At 37.3% G+C, this 21,188-nt stretch overlaps 1 protein-coding gene across 6 annotated transcripts in view; it reads left to right on the forward strand.

Moving 5' to 3' along the window:
- The window catches only part of LOC106877928 (kelch-like protein 26), a 330,015-nt gene that overhangs the window by 115,412 nt on the left and 193,415 nt on the right, over nucleotides 1–21,188 (forward strand). Inside the window, exon 1 of one of the 6 annotated variants that reach the window (XM_089350852.1) lies at nucleotides 5,320–5,388. The exons of the other annotated variants lie outside the window; for them this stretch is intronic. The gene's annotated coding sequence lies outside the window, so the exon portion shown is untranslated. Of the gene's footprint in view, nucleotides 1–5,319; nucleotides 5,389–21,188 lie in introns of those variants that run through there. 6 annotated transcript variants of the gene reach the window in all.

Consider the following 21,188-nt stretch of genomic DNA (forward strand, 5'->3'; position numbering starts at 1 on the left):
ACTAAAAAAGTGAGGCAATCTTTACTTGTAGATAGTAAAATAAATGATTTATATCTATATGTATGTACACAATTATTTGTATTTATCAATAACCAGTCAAATATGACAATGTTCTTAACCTAGGTTGTCTTCCAGAATATTTGTTTTGAGAATAAACATAAGAAAATAATTTGAACAGCTAGTTTAAAAAAGAATATATATGAAAATAATGAAATATAAAATTAAATTTAACATTAAAAGAAATTGTTTGTTGAAGAGTAATATCTACACCCCACCCCCTATTTCTTCATCATTATTTAATGTCCATGTTCCATGCTGGCATGGATTTGGATAGTGTGACAGGATCTGATGGGCCCAAGGCCTGCATTGTGCTTCGGTATCTGCTTTGGCATCATTTCTTTTGTTGGATGCCCTTTCTAAAATGCCAACCAATTTACAGAATGTATTGAGTGATTTTTTTCCTTTTCTTGCTACCAACGCAAGTGAGGTCACCTTGCAGCTTGTAAAATTATGATCATCTAGTTAAGAGGGAGAACTTTACGCTAGCAGAATAAAGAATATAGTAGGGTTAAAATTTGAGGGAAAAGTGCCAGAGTAGAACAGGTTTTTTTGCTGTACAAGTGCTACATGTCTATACACTTTTTTATGAGAGGGTGGGATTGATGAAGCTGAAAAGTGAAAAAAAAAAATAATGGTGATGAGGTTAGGTGGACCTTTTAGGTCCAAGGTAAATAGGAATGAGTGGAGCATAGTCATCATCATGGTATCCCAGAACAAGAAAACTGAGCTGCCATTTTGCTATCACCAACATGTGTCTCTGCTAGCTGACTTTATGCTATTCCTTGTTAATATCATTCTATAAACATAACTGAAATATTTAATGTCACAGGAGCTGCAAACCAAAAGCAACAGAGATTATTCCTGTACATTGTGCTAGTATTACCTCCTATGTAACAACAGTTATGAGTTGTTGAGATACTGATTCCATCTAAATTGACCAGTGTGAATGATTCTTACTTATCTAATGATAACCAGCTGCATTTTGAAATTGTGATTGTCTCATCACTTAGAATTAAGTGGCTGAACAATCAGATGTGTTTTTTGTGTCTGGTTTCATGGCTAGGCATAGGCATGGCTGTGTGATTATGTGCTGGCATGAGTGTGTCTTTAAGAAGGTCATTTCTTAGCTATGTAGTTTTGGGTTCAGTCACACTGTGGTACCTTGGTCAAATTTCTTCTACTATGGCTCTAGGTTGGCCAGAGCCTTGTGAGTAAACTTGGTAGATGTGGAAACTGAAAGAAACCCATTGTGTGTAAGTACTTGTATGTGTTGGTGTATTTATGTCTCTTTGTCATCATATCTTGACATGTCTTAACATCATGTGTTAGTTGTAAACAAGTGTTACTATCTCACAAGCAGTGTCCTTCATTTTCAGTCTTCTGTGAAAATTTGTCTGGCTATGGAGAACTATAAACCTTGCTTAGAAACGGATGAGGACTGGCAACAGAAAGAGCATCAAATTGTAGAAAAACTGCCTCTACAACTTCCCCCTCACTCATGGAAGCATGGAAAAATGTCTGCTCCACCACATTGACCTCATAATCAGATAACTGATTTCGATATTATAACAAAGACAACCACATCATCTGAACTGACCAGAGGAGGCCTAAATACAGAGGAGCAATTTAAAATTTTCTTTCAGATTCTCTTCCCTGTCTTCAAGGTGAATGTGTCCTACAGTCACAAAACTTTAAGCAATGTGGAACTGAGTCAAACTGTTATTAAATACATTAAACTACAACCAAATGTATTGAGTGCTGCTTTCTTTTTCTGCATACACCCACTAATGTCTGTGTGTGCCTCTCTCTCTATATATAGTCAATTTGAGGATGTCAAGTCCTCATTAGGGATTAAATAATCCAAAAATTTCACTGGTTAATCACTATCATATAAGGAGAAAGTCTCGATATGTTAGGGATTATTATGGCAGATTCAATTTCTTTTCTTGAGCTTTATAATTTATAATTTATTTGTATTGTTTTTTATAAAAAACTTTCAACCTCATAATATCATACTAATAAATTAATTATATATCCAAAATTCTCCTTTTCTTTCTTTCATTATATATATTTATAGTTTCCGATGCAAAATGCATTTCAGCTTCATAGGCCTCTTCCATGCCATGTACTCACAGCCAGCTGCCAGCCGTAAACCTAGATGAGAATTCATTTTATCTTATATAGGACAATTGAATAAAACATTCACTGATGTTTCGTTAAGTGACTTGGCTGAATAAAGGTCTGGTATATGTAAATGAAGCAGTGTTAAATTAGAATATCCATGTATGTATCAGCTCATTGTATATACACTTTTGTAGCACTATTAAAAGAGAACTCAATGCTGAATTGCAGAAGAAAATATCATCACGACAACGACCACCACCATCAACCTCAACACTTATTGTTCTTTTTTCCATGCTGACATGGGTTGGATGGTTTGATAAGCACAAATGATTCAGAGGATTCTGCCAGGTTCTGTGTCTGCTTTGGCATGGTTTCTACAGCAGGATGCCCCTCCTAACACCAACAGCTTAAAAAATTGTACTGGGTGTTTTTCATGTGACACCAGCACCAGTGAAGTCACCAAGTATCTGCAAGATAAGACCCCCTTGACTGAGCAGGGTATAAAAAACTGGAAGAATAAGAAACTGTAAAAAAGGAAAAGGAGCAAGTGTTTTGCTGAAGAGGTGAATACATAGCTAGCCCACTTGGAAAGTGTGTGTGTGTGTGTGTGTGTGTGAAAGAAAGAGAGAGAGAATGAAAGACATGGGAGATTCAGGTACAACATGAATATAAAACAGAATTGGAGAGAGGAGCAGAAAAGGTGGATATTCTGTCATTATATGACAGCTAATAAATGGGTAAAAAAAAGGTAAAGACCCCATTCCAACATGAATGATCATGGGATTGTACCTAGAAAGTTACCCTTTGAAGCACAAGTCCAAGCAAGGTTATTTTATGGAAAACCAGCAATTGCCCATACATACCAGCCTCCCCTCTCTACACCACTGATGTTATCCAAGGCAAAGGCTGATACAGCTTGCCACAAGTGACGTCACAACTCATTTCTACAGCTGGGTGAACTGGAGAAATGTGAAATAAAGTGTCTTGCTCAAGAACACAACACACAGCCTGGTCTGGGAACCAAACTCATTACCTCATGATTGTGAGGCTGATGCTGTAACCACTGAGCCCATAACATGGCTCTTTGGGTAATTACTTTATTTCACCTTCATATAAGCACAGAAGCAAATTGTGCTTTTTCTGGAGTTCTTTTACTATGATTGAATTGTGGGGCATGTATGTCTTATTGGCTGTTATATTTGTGGTGTTTGTGTGTCCTCTTGAACATTTTGATGTATTCTTGTCTCTGTGCATATGATTGTGTGTGTTTGCTTGAATTGTTTGCTCTGTATGTGTATGCATATGTGTTTTACTGTTTCGTTATCAACAGAAGCAGTATTAATACCAAAAGGTAATCTTTATATCCAACTTAAAATGGATGTCTTGTTAGAACACTGAATACTGTGTAATTAGCCCTAAGAGAGCCTCTCATATAGGTGCTTGGTGCATAAAAGCACACACAGATCATAGCAGACGAAATTCATCTGTCATGGGCACCTGAATTTTTATATCACATGATTTCGATCTACTGGACCTCCTCAGTGGGAAGCACTGCTTACTGCATGCCAGTCAATTCTTGCTACGACAATATATAGAATTTCAGATGCTGAAATATATATATAAGTGTGTATCTGTGTGTGTGTGTGTGTGTGTGCATGCGTGCACATATATCTGTTTGTATTATATATATATATATATGCACACACATACAGGCATTCCCTCTATATCATAACTAGTAACTCTTCTAAATACAGTAGTCTAACAACTATACTAGAAACTGACTGGATGAAGATAATCTATATGGAGCTCTAATTCATACAGTATAGTTGTGCATCTAACTGTACACGCAGGATTTATACATAATATGTGTGTGTGTGTATACATATGTATGTATACACACATACACATTATATACATTTATGCATATGTATGTGTGTGCACCATGTATATTGATTGATATAAATATGTCTATATACATACGACGAGTGTATGAAAAGTTTTGAGCCTTGAAATCTTGTACCTTCATCAGTAGTCTTCTACCATGTTTTGTTTTTTGAGACTCAAGACTTTTCATACACCCCTCATATGTATGCATATATATATATATATCTATCTTAGAAGAACAGAATGGAATAAGTGGAGCAAGAACACACATGAAAATTAAAGGTGTCACTGAAGAGGTCACAGATGTGTGACGAAAGATTTCTGGACAATGGACATGAATTAAAATAATAAAATAAGAAGAGTAATAAACGAGTAAAGAAAAAAAAAATATATCGTGCATGTGTTTATTTGGCAAAAAAAAAAGAAAGAAAAAAATGACCATTCTAAAATACAATACACATGTACAAGCAGACACACTCATAAATTTGTATGATTTGTATGTATGTGTACTTGTGTGTGTCAGTGAATGTGTCTATGGGTCTGTTGAGATGTGTCTGCATGTATTTGCATGCCTATATCTCTGCTGGAGTGGTTTGGAGGCAGTTGCTCTGCAAACTTATTATAGAAGGAAAGAAAGCAAAAAAGTTCTTTTGCCTTTGCAGATTTTTGAAAGTGAACTATTTTGGTGGGTAGGGAACAATGGCTTATTGAGCTACTGTATATCAATTTATTTGGGAAAGGTACAGGAGATTCTTGAATAGTGGAGGTCATGCTAATGTTATTACTAATTAGGCACGAAATGCTATTGAAGAGAAAAGAGAAAATGAAAGACTCCATCAACATAATTACACATTTAGAATATTACAAAGAAGATTGGACATAAAATTAGCAGCACATGTCTAGTTTTTGGAAAATACACCTCCACATAATTAAATGCTAACACTTTGAAAGAAAGCTCTGACTTACATTTGAAGACTTTTTGTAGACTTTGTACCCTAGAAATTCTAATCTTGACAATCCCAAACTGAAATATTGAATAAGTACATAATTTCTTCATGCACTCATATGTGGAGGTACGTACTTGAGAAGCATATCAACTTCCCAATAGAATCACTTCATTTTTATTTTCTCTATTCTCTTCAAATAGTATTTTGCTTTTAATTTCTTATGTTAAAAATGACTCAAAAAATCTCTTGTGCCTTTCCCAAATAAATGAACAATAATTACTCTTTTACTCTTTTACTTATTTCAGTCATTTGACTGCAGCCATGCTGAAGCACCGCCATTAGTCGAGCAAATTGACCCCAGGACTTATTCTTTGTAAGCCTAGTACTTATTCTATCAGTCTCTTTTTGCCGAACTGCTAAGTTACGGGGACGTAAACACACCAGCATCAGTTGTCAACCGATGGTGGGGGGACAAATACAGACACACACACACACACACACACACACACACACACACACACGTATATATATATATATATGTATATATATATATATATATATATATATGTATACATACATATATACGACGGGCTTCTTTCAGTTTCCGTCTACCAAATCCACTCACAAGGCTTCGGTCTGCCCAAGGTGTCACATAGTGGGACTGAACCTGGAACCATGTGGTTGGTAAGCAAGCTACTTACCACACAGCCACTCCTGCGCCTTATATATATAAAACAAAAAAGAAAGCACAATTCTTGCTCCTCTTAGTGTAGTTTGTTTTCAATGACCCGCTATGGCAAAAAAAAAAAAAAATTCTTTTTAATAAATTCAGATAGCACATGCCACTATGCCATCCTAATAGACATATAAATGTGCATACACCTATATCTTGACAGGCACACAGGGGCACATTCATACATATGTATACAAACACTACTCACAACAAACTGTTCAAATAAATGCACTTACAGTTGCATGCACTCATATAGAAAAATGTTCAAACAAACCTCAATCGACGTGGAACATGCTTCAGAAGGCATGTGAGACATTCAAATGCAGGCATCAGAATGTTCAAATGAAACACAAACACAGAAACAATACAAACATAATAACTAATGAGAACACAAACTTTACTTTTCTTTGTTCTTTTAAGAAGCAATTTGTGAAGGTGGAATAAGGAGCATTACACAAACTACCGTGTAATGGCAAAAATTGCTAGTTTTAGAGATAATAATAATAATGATAATAATAATAATAATGATGATAATAATAATAATAATAATAATAATAATAATCCTTTCTACTAAAGGCACATGGCCTGAAATTTTGGTTGAGGGGAGTAAGTCGATTACATCGACCCTAGTGCTCAACTGGTACTTACTTTACCAACTCTGAAAGGATGAAAGGCAAAGTAGTCCTTCGCAGCATTTCGACTCAGAACGTGAAGACAGATGAAATCTGCATTTTACCTGGCATGCTATCAATTTTGCAAACTCACTGCCTTTAATAATAATAATATTAATAATAATCCTTTGTACTATATGCACAAAGCCTGAAATTTTGAGAGAGGGGGACCAGTTGATTAGATCAGCCCCTGAAAAGATGAAAGGCAATGTTGACCTCAGTGGAATTTGAACTCGGAGTATAAAGACATATGAAATGTCGCTAAGCTTGCCACTTTTGGTTTCAAATTTCGCCACAAGGGTACCAATTTTGGGGGGAGGGGATAAGTTGATTTCATTGACCTCAGTGTTTCACTGGTACTAATTTATTGATCCCAAAAGGATGAAGGGCAAAATCGACCTCACCGGAATTTGAACTCAGGACATAGTGATGGGCAGAATACTGCTAAGCATTTTGCCAGTGTCCTAATGATTCTGCCAGCTTGCTACCTTAATAATAATAATAATAGTAATAATTTCAAATTTTGCCACAAGGCCAGCAATTTTGGGGGAGAGGATGAGTTGATTACATCGGCCCCAGTATTCAACTGGTAGTTATTTTATCGATCCTGAAAGGATGAAAGGTAAAGTCAGTCTTGGTGGAACTTGAACTCAGAATGTAGCGACGGACGAAATGCTGCTAAGCATTTTGCCTGGTGCAGTAATGATTCCACCAGCTTGCTGCTTTGTTAATAATAATAATAATAATAATCCTTTCTACTGAAGACACAAGGCCTGAAATTTGAGTGGGGAGGGGATTAGTCAAATCGACTCCAGTATATCACTGGTACTTAATTTATCAACCTTGAAAGGCAAAGTCAACCTTAGCAGAATTTCGACTCATAACTTTAAGACACAAAATGATGCTAAGCATTTTGTCCAGCATGCTCGCAATTCTGCCAGCTTGCCACCTTAAATAATAATAATAATAATAATAATAATAATAATAATAATAATGGTTTACAAACTTTGCCACAAGGGCAGCAGTTTTGGGGGAAGGGATGAGTCGATTACATTGTCCCCAGAGTTCAGCTGGTGCTTAATTCATCGACCCCGAAAGGATGAAAAACAAAGTCAATTTTGGTGGAATTTGAGCTCAGAACATAATGGCAGAAGAAATACTGCTAAGCATTTTGCCTGGCATGCTAATGGTTCTGCCAGCTCGCTACCTTCCATAATAATAATAATAATAATAATAATAATAATCATAACCCAATAATCTACAAGACTCAAAAAATTGTGCTGACATCAACTACCCAACCTCTCAGGAATTTTCTTTCCATCTGATATATATGTGCCTTAGGTCTCCATTTGAGACCCATTTGGAAGATGAAATAAAATGCAAATCAATTAGAAAATAATGACAATAATAATAATAATAATAATAATAATAATAATATACATATACATATGTATGTGTGGAGGCGCAATGGCTCAGTGGTTAGGGCAGCGGACTCGCGATCATAGGATCGCGGTTTTGATTCCCAGACTGGGCGTTGTGAGTGTTTATTGAGCGAAAATACCTAAAGCTCCACGAGGCTCTGGCAGGGGATGGTGGCGACCCCTGCTGTACTCTTTCACCGCAACTTTCTCTCACTCTTACTTCCTGTTTCTGTTGTACCTGTATTTCAAAGGGCCAGCCTTGTCACACTGTGTCACGCTGAATATCCCCAAGAACTACATTAAGGGTACACGTGTCTGTGGAGTGCTCAGCCACTTGCACATTAATTTCACGAGCTGGCTGTTCCGTTGATTGGATCAGCTGTAACCCTCGACGTCATAAGCAACGGAGTGCCAACAACAGCAACATATGTATGTGCCTATGTGTATATCTGTGTCTTTGTTCTGGCATGGCACAACATTGCAAATAAGCATCACCTTCAGATAGATGTTGCTATCCATTTCCAAACTTCCATGAAAATCATGTTTGGCTGTGGGGTAATATTAAATTGCACAGAAAACAGGTAATGGTTCATGGCAGGAAGAGCACCCATCCATAGAAAATCTGCTTCAACGAATTCCATAGTATCCGTGTAAGCATGGCAAAGTGGACATTAAAGATGACAATGATGATAATATAAATCAACAAATAAAAAAATTTTAAAAAATTGAAAGAAACCAAAATAAATGAAAAAGTGGGGCTGAAAGCTTCATCTATCTATGATTTAGTTACATGTTTATCCATAATTATAGGTATTTCAGCCTTATTGGAGAGACAAGACTATATCTTAACTATGTTGTATAATTCCTATATTTAACATTACTACCCCACCAACATACATTTACAAATTTGTTTTAGTAGATTATTTATTAGCATCATTAATTTAAAACATCTACTTCTCCATACGTAACTTTTGTCTAATTAATAACATATTTTGGATAAGGTAGGATTCAGAAATTTTAATTTTATCTTTATTCTGTTTTATTTTTTATTTTATATTTATTGTATAAAACCCGACACTGAACGCCACTTTTTAATATATTCCTATTCTGTCTAGTGGTTGGGTGGTCTGTAGTTGAGCTAGCCTTGATAAATACTTTTTTTTCAAAATATTTCAGCAATTTATTGTCTATGAAGTCATATATAAATAGGGAGACATTTACTTAAAACGGAATGCCAGACTTATTCATCAGTCATTCAGTGTGACTATTATAATGTTGGTTGTGTGCCATCCTTACTGACATATTCTGGATATTTTTGGTGCATTTTAGTACTAATTTACTTGCCTCTCCTCTAGGTAGATTACTACAATTTAAATGTGGCTGTTGCACAAATGAAAAATACTGGAGTGATAGAGCATTCCTATGAAAGGATATTTTTTTTTTTTGTTTACATACTTTTATATTGAAAATAGCTTTCGAAAATTTGTAAATTAACATGTCATCATCGTTATCACTGTTTTAATGTCCACTTTTCCATGCTTGCATGGGTCAGATGGAATTTGCTGAGGCAGATTTTTCTACGGTTGGGTACCCTTCCTGTTGCCAACCCTCACATTTCGAAGCAAGGGTATACTTCCATGCTAGCATGGGTGATCGGCTTCTTTCTGTCTATCAAATCAACTTACAAGGCTTTGGTTGGCCTAGGGCTATAGTAGAAGATTCTTGCCCAAGTGCCCAAGGTGTCATGCATTGGGACTGAACCTGAAACCATGAAACCATGTGACTGGGAAGCAAGCTTCTGAACCTTGTTTTCACTTACACACACACACACACACACACAAGTTAGGATGTTAATGTTACAGATGCATGCTGGAAGTTGCTACAAACTTGGACAATATTTTTCTTCTAATATTTTTGTTTATCTTGTGTCTGGAGAGAGTCATTCTCTTTTAGTTCTTACAATTTAACACACACACACCGGTAAAATTTCTCCTCGTTTCCTTCTTTATTTTTTTAAAATTTTCGTTGCCTCTTGCAACCTTTTCAATAGTTGTTTATTGTTTATAATTTACATGCACCAGTGGTATTTAGCTTTGTTTATTTACCCATCCACATTTTGAAGTCTATTATTATTGTTGATGTTGTAATTGTAATTATGAGTGTTATTATGGTGGCCGTTGCCAGTACGGCCTGACTGGCCTTCGTAGGATTTTCGAGCGAGATCGTTGCCAGTGCCCCTGGACCGGCTCTTGTGCGGGTGGCACATAAAATACACCATTTTGAGCGTGGCTGTTGCCAGTACCGCCTGACTGGCCTTCATGCGGGTGACACGTAAAAGCACCCACTACACTCTCGGAGTGATTGGCGTTAGGAAGGGCATCCAGCTGTAGAAACTCTGCCAAATCAGATTGGAGGCTGGTGTTGCCATCCGGCTTCACCAGTCTTCAGTCAAATCGTCCAGCCCATGCTAGCATGGAAAGCGGACGTTAAACGATGATGATGATGATGATGTTGATGATGATTATGGCTTACAAACAGTTCATCATAATGTTACATTTAAAATTTTATAAGTTAACTATTTAAACAAACAGCAAAGATTTTAAGAAAAAGAACCGCACAATTGCATCTGTTGCCCCCCCCCTACTTTCTCCTTTGTCCCCAGTATGCATGTGAAATGTTCTAGTGTCACTCAGAGGGTGGTAACGATTACTCAGAGAAGCACTGGTCTAAGATGCTGAAGTCTGTATGTGTAGCCGTAATACTTCATTAGGGGCTTAGCAAAATGTCGCAGCCAGGCTCCCTTCTCATTTTTTTACACACTTAACAAAAGCTAGGGTATCTTGTAAAATATAGTCCCTGATACACACTATGACTGCTACAAAAATGGGGCAGAGGTGGGGTTATAGTTACAGTTCTTTTGATTATTGACTTGCTTGATCAAGGTTGGCATGAAGCTAAAACAACACCAACAACAACAACAACAGCATCTCATTCATTGAAGTAGAGAAAAATATAACTGAAAAAAAAGAAAAGAAAAGGAATATTTTGAGTTATAGGCGCAGGAGTGGCTGTGTGGTAAGTAGCTTGCTTACCAACCACATGGCTCCGAGTTCAGTTCCACTGCGTGGCACCTTGGGCAAGTGTCTTCTACTATAGCCTCGGACTGACCAAAGCCTTGTGAGTGGATTTGGTAGATGGAAACTGAAAGAAGCCCGTCGTATATATCTATATGCATATATATATATATATATCTATATATATGTGTGTGTGTGTGTGTGTGTGTATGTTTGTGTCTGTGTTTGTCCCCCCAACATCGCTTGACAACTGATGCTGGTGTGTTTACGTCCCCATAATTTAGCGGTTCGGTAAAAGAGACCGATAGAATAAGTACTAGGCTTACAAAGAATAAGTCCTGGGGTTGATTTGCTCGACTAAAGGCGATGCTCCAGCATGGCCGCAGTCAAATGACTGAAACAAGTAAAAGAGTAAAAGAAGAGTTGCACTTGTTGAGTAAATGATTTGACCTAGTTTCTTTCATAGCACCTACCACAGTATAGTTTTTTTCTAACAGAACATCCATATTTAAGTGGGGACAAATATTATCCCTCAGTATTAATACTGCCTCTGTTGCTAATATATATTTTTTTAAATAATGGCATTTTGGCTGAGTCATTCCCTAAGGCAGTCAGGGGCAAACTGCACTTTCAGGACTTTAAGGCTAGCATGCCTAATGAAAAATTACCCTGCATATTTTTAGTATTGTGGCCCACCTTATAAGCCATGTCTCATGTGACCTACTTGTTGAAAAAGCCCATGCCTGCTCTAAGGCTTCCATTGGTCAGCTTTAATTCTCTATCTGCACATGGAAAGTTTCCTTCTAGCTTGCAATGTAATGAGTAAGTCTTAGTCTTCCATAATAAGACCCAGAGTTAATCATTACACTGATGTTGTCCAAGAGAAAGGTAAAGGCTTGACAAAGTTTGGTACCATTTGTTGTCATATGCATACTCTGAAAGTAAAAAGCCAGAACAAAACCTGTAAGATGTTTTGTTCAATGCTCTGTCAATTTTACTAATTGGCTACTTTGAATTGGGACTGCTATTTAGCCTCTGAGAGATGAAAAACAAGACTGCTCTCAGTGGGATCTGAAATTAAAACAAATAGCTGGAATAATACAGTAAAGCTTTCTGTCCAATAAGTTAATATTACCAACCTGCCACCACACCCACACACACAGAGAAAAACATACACACACAGAGACACACACACACACACAAACAAAACAGATACGCACATAATCAAGATCTAGTTTCATTCTTAAACCTTAGAAAATGGATTTCTCCCATAATACATGAATATGACTCATATTCTTGATGTCTGCAGACATTTGGTTGAATTAACTAATATATCTGGAAAGAATTACACATAAAATTAGGAATATTTCTCCACTATTCATAAACAAAAATTCAGCTCCCATTATCAGTTTGTGTGTGTGTATTTATTTATTTATACATATTTGTATAGGCAACAGTGTGGCTAGAGAGTTTACTTCTTGATCACATGATTTTTGGGGTCTTATTCCACAGCATGGTACCTTGGGCAAATCTCTTCTGCTATAACATGATACTGACCAATTCTTTGCAAGTCAAATTGGTTGACAGAAATAACTCTGTGTGTGTGTGTGTGTGTGTGTGTGTGTCTCCCCAACCACAAGGTATAAAAAATAAGTATTGGGTTTTATTTGACTAACTTCACTTTAAGAGTTCGTTGAGGTTAGTCCTGGTCCTATCTCGAATGTGAGACTTGAAGTAGATAAAACAGAATTGTGACATCAAGAATCTAAAAAAATAACTTTCGTTACAAGGCATGTCAGAATTTAATGTTTGAAGAGTTGAGTCTGAAATAAATTTCTGTTATTCTGAAAAATGTTCTGTTACTACATACTTGTGAATAAAAATGATCTATTCCGAGCACTGTTGAGATAGTAGCAAGTTCACCATGGCCACACTCCAATGACTGAAACAGATAAAAAATAAAAGATATGCTTATTGTGTGTGTGTGTGTGTGTGTGTGTGTGTGTGTGTGTGTGTGTGTGTGTGTATGTGTGTGTGTGTGTGTGTGTCTGTGTGTGTGTGTGTGTGTGTGTAAATTGACAAAATTGGGAATAGATTAAGCACTGAGGAACTTCAGCATGTTTCAATTATAAAAGTACAGTAATATCTTTACTACTTAAACATTATCACTTGTTGAAATATTGCATGATGGCATGAAATCAAACACAGCTAAGTATAGCAGTGTAGTCTTAACAGTCTGACTATGTTACATATATCCTTTTATCCATCTCCTTTCTTACTCAAATGCAGTACATACTTCTCTTTTCCTTCTTACATCAGCAGAGTGTGATTTGAATGATAATTAGCTGCTTTTTCTAGTAAGCTCATTGACTGTATAGAACATATATGAGAAAACTTCCTCACCTACCTTAAAATTTGGAATCACAGAGCGATGATGATAGCGCTAAAAACACCTGTGAAAAGAAAATAATTTTTAAGCTTTGAGACCAAACACAGTAATTTTCATGGGCTTGCTGAAAAGTTCCAGGCCTTAAGGGTATTGTGAAGGGCCTGGTTGGAGGCCCTACCTTCTGAGTCCTTTTATAGAACGGAGAAAAACTGAAGGACCACTGCAATAAATGTGTGAATTTGAGAGGGGAATATGTTGAGGGGAATAATTAACCAATTCTGCTGTATTTTATTTTACTCAAAGCCAGTAATGTTTCAGCACTCCCTTGTAATATAAGTTGCATAGCTATGAATTTATGAAAATCAAAAATTCATGTTTCATTCCTTAGCCCAGACACATACCTCTTATTTGCTCCTGGTTCTAAAATGGTTCCAGCCTCTCCCCCAGAGTGAAAGGCAGATTGTATGATGCCTGTGTACATACAACTATGTTACATTGCAATGAAACATGGGCTTTGACTACAGAGGGTTCATGAAGGCTTGAAAGAAATGAAGCTAGCGTACTTTGCTGGATGGGTAATGTCAGTGTGCATGCATGACAGAGTGTAAGTGATTTAAGAGGAAAACTGTGTGTAAGAGGCATCAGATGTTGTGTGCTGGTTTGTTCATGTGATACGTATGGATGAGGACAGCTGCATAAAGAACTGCTGAGCTCTAATAGTGGTGGGTACTGTGGAAGGGGTAGCCTAGGAAGATGTGGGCTGAAGTGGTGAGAAAGGATCTTCTGATGTTGGGCCTCACTGAGGAAATGACAAGGGACTAGGAAATGTGACTTGCCTTACTTGATAATACACTTGAAGCTAAGTAAAATCGCTGTCTTCCACACTTACAGGCTTGTTCTATCAGGTGCCAGTGCCACTTGAAAAGCACCTGTGCCAGTGCCACTTGAAAAGTACCTGTGCCAGTGCCACTTGAAAAGCACTTGTGCCAGTGCTACATTAACACACCCCTGCTGGTGCTGCATAAATGCACCTGTGATGGTGACATGTAAAAAGCACCCAGTACACTCTGTTATGTGGTTGGCACTAGGAAGGACATCCAGCTGTAGAAACTATGCCACAACAGACAGTTGGTGTTTGGACAGCTCCTTGCTAGCCAGCTCCATGTCAAACCATCTAACCCACGCCAGCATGATGAGTGGACATTAAACAATGATGATGATGACAACTAGAAAAGAGTTTCCTTTCTTAGCTTGACTTGTATGAAGTTTAGTAATTTCAAGGGTTGAAATAATGAAAAATAAGAAAAGCAGGCTATAAGTTTTATATCTGTATAATTGATGTTAAGAAGTAAAGAGGGAGAAAGATATTGGTATTGTTGACAATGGATATGATGAATGATTATTATTTTAGATCCAATGGAGCTTTGTTGAATTTCTGGATATGACACATAATCCTTTACATACATACATATTTGCAAATGTATGTGTGTACGTCTTTATATGTGTGTAATTGTGTGTAACTACACGTGTGTATGTATGCAAGCTTATTAATACATATGATAATAGATATAAGTGCATGGGTATATATATATATATAAAAACATGCATATATTTATTCAAACATACAAATGTGTGTGTCTATCACCATCCATCTTCATCATTTTGGCATCCACTTTTCTATGCAGACGGAATTCGTTGGGGATGATTTCCTGCAGCTGGATGCCCATTCTGTTGCTGACCCTCACCTGTTCCTAAGGATTGTTATATTTTTCTATGAACAGACATGTTGTTATAGAAGACCACTTGTGAGATTGTGGCACTCATTCACAACGAACATGTCATATTAAAACAAATCAGTAACCCACACATATATACATATATACATGTTTACATGCATGCATGCATATATATATGTATGTATGGCAGGCTTCTTTCAGTTTCTGTCTACCAAATCTACTTACAAGGCTTACGTTTTCCCAGGGCTATAGTATAACACACTTGTCCAAGTTGCCATGGAGTGGGACTGAAATCAAAACCATGTAGTTGGGAAGCAACAACACTGCCATGCATATGCCTTTGTGTGTGCATGTATGTATGTATATGAATATATACATATGCATACATGCACACATGTATGTTGTAATGTGTGGCTTACATACAATATATACATGCATGCATAATGTTATATTTGTAATGTACAAAAGATAAAGTTACCTTATTGAGTCATGCTGACCCACAAGGGCAAGTTTCCCAGTTTCCATGGCATATAAATTCTCCACCTGGATAGGACGCCAGTCCATCACAGAGTTACTCATTTTTACCAGCTGAGTGAAATGGAGCAATGTGAAATGAAGTGATTTGCTCAAGAACACAACACGTCACCTGGTCTAGAAATCAAAACCACAATTTTATGATCATGAGTCCAACACCCTAACCACTAAACCATGCAACTCCACTGTAATGGACAATAATATATACACACACACACATGCACGCACACATATGGAGGACAAATTCATAAAGAAGTGCTGAGGTCTAATTGTGGAGGGTACCTGTGGAAAGGGTAGATGTGGGATGAAGTGGTGAGAAATGATCTTCGAGCACTGGGCCTCACTGAGGAGATGACAAGGGATCAGGAGATGTGGTGATTTGCTGTACTTGATAAGACACATCAAGCTAAGTAAAATCACTGTGTTCCACACCTACAGGCTTACCTTTTCATGTGCTGGTGCCACTTAAGGAGCACTCTTGCTGGTGCTGCATGAATGCACCTGTGCTGCATGAATGCATCTGTGCTGCATGAATGCACCTGTGCTGCATAAATGCACCTATGCTAGTGGAACGTAAAAAAGCATCCAGTGCACTCTGTTAAGTGGTTGGTGTTAGGAAGTGCATCCAGCTGTAGAAATTATGCCACAACAGAGAACTGGAGTCTGGAGAGCTCCCTGCTAGCCAGCTCTATGTCAAACCATCCAACCCATGCCAGCATTGAAAGTGGACATTAAATGATGATGATCGTGGTGTTTGTAAACATATACACACACATTGTGTAACAGACAGATACCGAACATATTTTGCAACAACAAAACAGTTGTGTGTGTATACATCTCTAACATACCACAGTAGTGACTTCAATACCTTGGTATGTTATTTCACCAGTATAATTTGGTACAGGAACAGTTTAATAACCTCTAAAACTACTGCTCATCTACATATTCTTTTACTCATTCAGACATTTAAAATTACACAGGACACATAGAAACATTCACATCTGTACAGAATAAATGTGTGTATATGTTTGTGTATGTACACGAATGTATTTGTATGCAAAGACACTCTATATAACACACACACACACACACACACACACACAATGTACCTTAATTTTTGAAAATGTATGGTTGACATTTTTACTGCATATATAGACAAATACATATCCTTTTGTTATAATATTCTTCTTAATAAACCCCTGAATAACCCTAAACTTTAACTTTATACAATATGGCAATATTGTTTAAAGTATTTAACTATAGTACTACATGATAAATTTTCCCCTGTTTTATTATCAATGGTCTACTAGTGGCCGGGCCCCCATAATTGTCAGCTAACATCTTGATTTAAGTTTTCCTTTACCAAATCTCATGATATTGCTTCTAATAAATCTTAATAGTTTTTTTATGACTATACCCGCTATGATTTCTGTCGAGTCCCTCAGCTCTATTTCTAACAGACACTGCTCCTTGTTCTCTCGGGCCTTAGATATACAAAGATTTGATAAAACTAATCTATAAATTAAAACTGACCCCATAAAACAGTGACAAGAAAAATCTGTAACAAGTCTTTCTTCCTGATACCTTAGTAGCTTATGTTCCAGAGATGGTCATAGACTCTTCAGATTTTTCACATAATGAGTAATGCTGCCCCTAGGGGACGAAAGCACCCCATAGGTAAATAACAAATACCAACGATTGTTGCTTTAAGGGACATTACTCTTGATGACAGGGTTAAGCTACTCTCACTTCTACTACAGTTTTTACAAAGCCCATTCACTGCAAACCACCGATATTTGCACATTAGCACTCCTTTGAGGTAGCCATGCAATTTAAGCCTACTTTTAATCATTTTTTAAATATTATATATATTCTCTGCTTTTACTCATACAAAGTTGTGACAGTTATGCAGTTTTTACAATGCCCATTCACTGCAAACTGCCAATATTTGCATGTTAGTACAGGGCTGTTCTTGCACCTACAAATGCAACTGTTGCCACTCTTAACTACAACTTACTCAGTAAGCTACCTTCTCAAGAACATTGTTACAGACACCCATACCGACCTCAATCAAGTTACACACTTCCCAACAGAATTTCTCAACGCCCAACATTCTCCAGCACTCCCGTCCCATGAACTTCACTTAAAAATCGGTTGCCATGTCATCCTCCCACACAATCTGAATGCACCAACACTATGCAATGGAACTCACCTTGTGGTCAAACAAATGATGGACCATGTCATTGAAGCCCAAATTATCATGGGATACAGCAAAAACAATATCATTTTTATTCCGAAAATTTTGCTAATCCCAACAGACTGCGCCTACTGTAATGTGGAGACTTCAGTTTCCTCTCAAACTCAGCTTTACCATGATGATTAACAAAGCATCAGGTCAATTGCTGAAAGTTGTCGGATTGGACATTTGAACGTCATGCTTTTCACATGGACAGTTCTGCATCAGTTGTTCCAGAGTTGGTGATCCAGACAACTTATTCATCTGTGCTCCTGAAGGAAAAACCAAAAATGTCATGTACAAAGCAGCCCTATAATAGTTTCTCCTCTACTGCAATCTTCACATCTATGTCAAACTGTAACCGTTAGCAATCAGACTTCCTACAAGCATTTCATTGATATTTTGCTTCATTTCTGTGATTGCTGTTACCTTCAATGACTCTTCTTACTTCATGCACGCTGTTCACTCATAAGCATGCTCTGACATTTATTAAAACGGAAGGTGTGTGTGTGTGGACTGGCCTTCATCTTGATCCCCCTTAAAATCAATATTTTTCATCTAATTTCATTCACACTGGGAACATACATCACTTATGTTCCAGAGATAGTCATAGACTCCTCAAATTTTCCACATAATGAGTAATGCTGCCCCTAGGGGACGAAAAGACCTCATAGGTAAATAACAAATATCAACGATTGTTGCTTCAAGGGACATTACTCTTGATGACATGGTTAAGCTACTCTCACTTCTACTACAGTTTTTTCAAAGCCCAAACTTCCTAGCAATCAGACTTCCTACAAGCATTTCATTGATATTTTGCTTCATTTCCGTGATTGTTGTTACCTTCAATGACTCTTCTTACTTCATGCACACTGTTCACTCATAAGCATGCTCTGACATTTATTTTTGTACGTCATTATTCTATTTATGAGTTTGCTATAAATGTTTGCTTTTGTTAATCATACATGACTTTCATTGACAAAAGCTTCAATGCAGTTGTGTCAGGCATTACGAGTAAAATAACTACTTGCTACAAAATGATTCAGGTAAGATATAGGATCCCTAATGCCAACTGCAATTGTGATCTCATTTCATGGACTTTCATTTATTACTAACTGCGAAATTTGTGTTCAAAAACTTTATTCATTACCTAAGTTGCTTAAAACCATATAATAAACTGCTAACGAAATTGGTAATTATACATTTTACATTTATCAACTTGAAACGACTTCTAACTGCAGGCTAATTCAACTTAAATTGTCCAAAGGAGTGTGCCATTACAATAAATTACACCGTCCAAAGGACAGGTGTGTTTGCTAGTATATATATATATATATATATATATATATATATATATATATATATATATATTTATTGGCTTACTTCTAACAGAGAAATGGGTGAATAAAGTGATTGAAGTAGTCAGACTATGTGATAGAATATTTAAGCTTAGACTAGTTTTGCAGAATAGCACAGCAACAATCATCTCCGCCTATGCCCCCACTTCCAACCGCTACTATGAGACTTTTTTGCAGGCCACTTCTAAGATAAATGACCATGACCTTATCTTCATGGCTGGTGATTTCAATGGACATATTGGGTGCATGGGGGACATGGAATTGATCCTGAAATGAGGAGGGTACAAGGCTGCTGGAGTTCTGATGCAAATAACCTAATGATCTACAGCAGTAACTTCCGAAAGCCAGCCAATCACTTGATAACCTATAAATATTCAGTGACTATACTAGCCAAATTGACTACATTCTCACCAGAAAGTAGGATTCAGGGCTGCTCATAAATGCAAAGGCCTTCCTTGGAGAAGAATGTATCCCACAGCACAGGTTACTCATTGGGGACTTCAAGTTACTGGCCCAAAGGATTTCAAGAAGCAAGCCAGTTTGGAAAAGAAGGGTATAGAAGCTTAAGGATCCTTTGATTAGTCAGAAATTTAAAGATGTCCTAAATGAAGCATATAATGAGAAGGAGGAGGAGTTACAGACTTGTAGCATAGAGGATAAGTGGAAGTTCCTATGGAACAACTTGGTGAGTGCCCGAGACCAGATTTGTGGCTGGTGCAAAGTCCCAGCCAGGCGTAGGGTGATGTGGTGGTGGAATAGGGTAGTTGACAGGGCCATTAGCTCAAAGAAACAGGCTTGGAAGGACTGGAAGGGTGGTGTTAGCAAAGAGTTATATCAGGCAGCAAGAAAGGAAGCTAGGAAGCAGGTACACTTAGCCAGGAGTGAAACAGAAAGAAACAAGTTTGTCAATGTCTTGCAGCGTGAGGACCAGAGGCTTGAAGTGTTTTGGCTTGCAAGACAGTGTGCCAGGGAAAATTGTGATGTGGGAGAGAAGTGTGTTCACATGGATTATGGTTCACTTGTAGTTAGTGACTCCGCAAAGAAAGAGGCTTAGAAGTGACAAAAGTGTGTCCCGACTGGAATTTGTATGTTGTTCCTTCAATGGTGTGGATGTAAGTCCTGCAGTTGGAACGACCACATTTTTTTGACAGTGGTTTGGCTTGTGTTGGGTAGTTTTGCATTGGTGAGTAGGTTTTTTAGGGATTTGGGTTGTCTTTTGCTTTCTATTATTTTATGGGTTGCGAGTACTTTTTTTAGACGTGGGTCTTGATTCAGCAGTGGAATGTTCTTGTATATAATTGTGTAAGCTTCTGCATTTCTTGGATTGTGTGTTGAGAAATATGGGAGACTATTTAATGTACCGTGAGTGTGTTTCGATTTTCGCAAGTCTTGGGTAACAATTGTCTTAGCCCGTTCTATTCCATTGTCAACTAATGATGCTGGGTAATGTCTTTCGAGAAGAATTGCCTTTAGTTCTTGGAGTCTTTTATTTTGTGTTCTATAATTTGAGACAATTGTATAGATTCTTCTCGCTAGGTTGAAGGGAATGTTTGTCTTCGTGTGCTTTGGGTGATTGGAGGTGAACAGAAGGTATTGTTTGGAATCAGTTGGTTTGTAGTGGATATCAGGCCTGTCTTTCCACAAATAACTGTTGGAAAATTAGAAACACTACTTCGATGATTGCCTCATCCTATGGTCCCACACACTTGACCAACTCATTGATTTCAAAAACTTAAATCAGCAGTGTCAACAACCATATCCAATTTACAATGGAATATAGTCCAGACCAACTTCCTTTTCTTGACATTCTCATTATAAAAAAAAGGCACCAACATTGAAACTGATATCCACTACAAACCAACTGATTCCAAAGAGTTTGGAGCATCCAGTGGGCAATATGTATTGCATATGACTATATTGTGTTGTCTTACATATACAATTAGAGTGTTACATACCAAATTTGAGTATGACAGTAAGACCTGGGGTGTGGGCTCGTCACAGATGTGTACAGCAACTCCACC

This window comes from Octopus bimaculoides, chromosome 4 (genome assembly GCF_046866305.1).
Source record: "Octopus bimaculoides isolate indiv1 chromosome 4, ASM4686630v1, whole genome shotgun sequence".
In the NCBI taxonomy this organism is placed as follows: domain Eukaryota; kingdom Metazoa; phylum Mollusca; class Cephalopoda; order Octopoda; family Octopodidae; genus Octopus; species Octopus bimaculoides.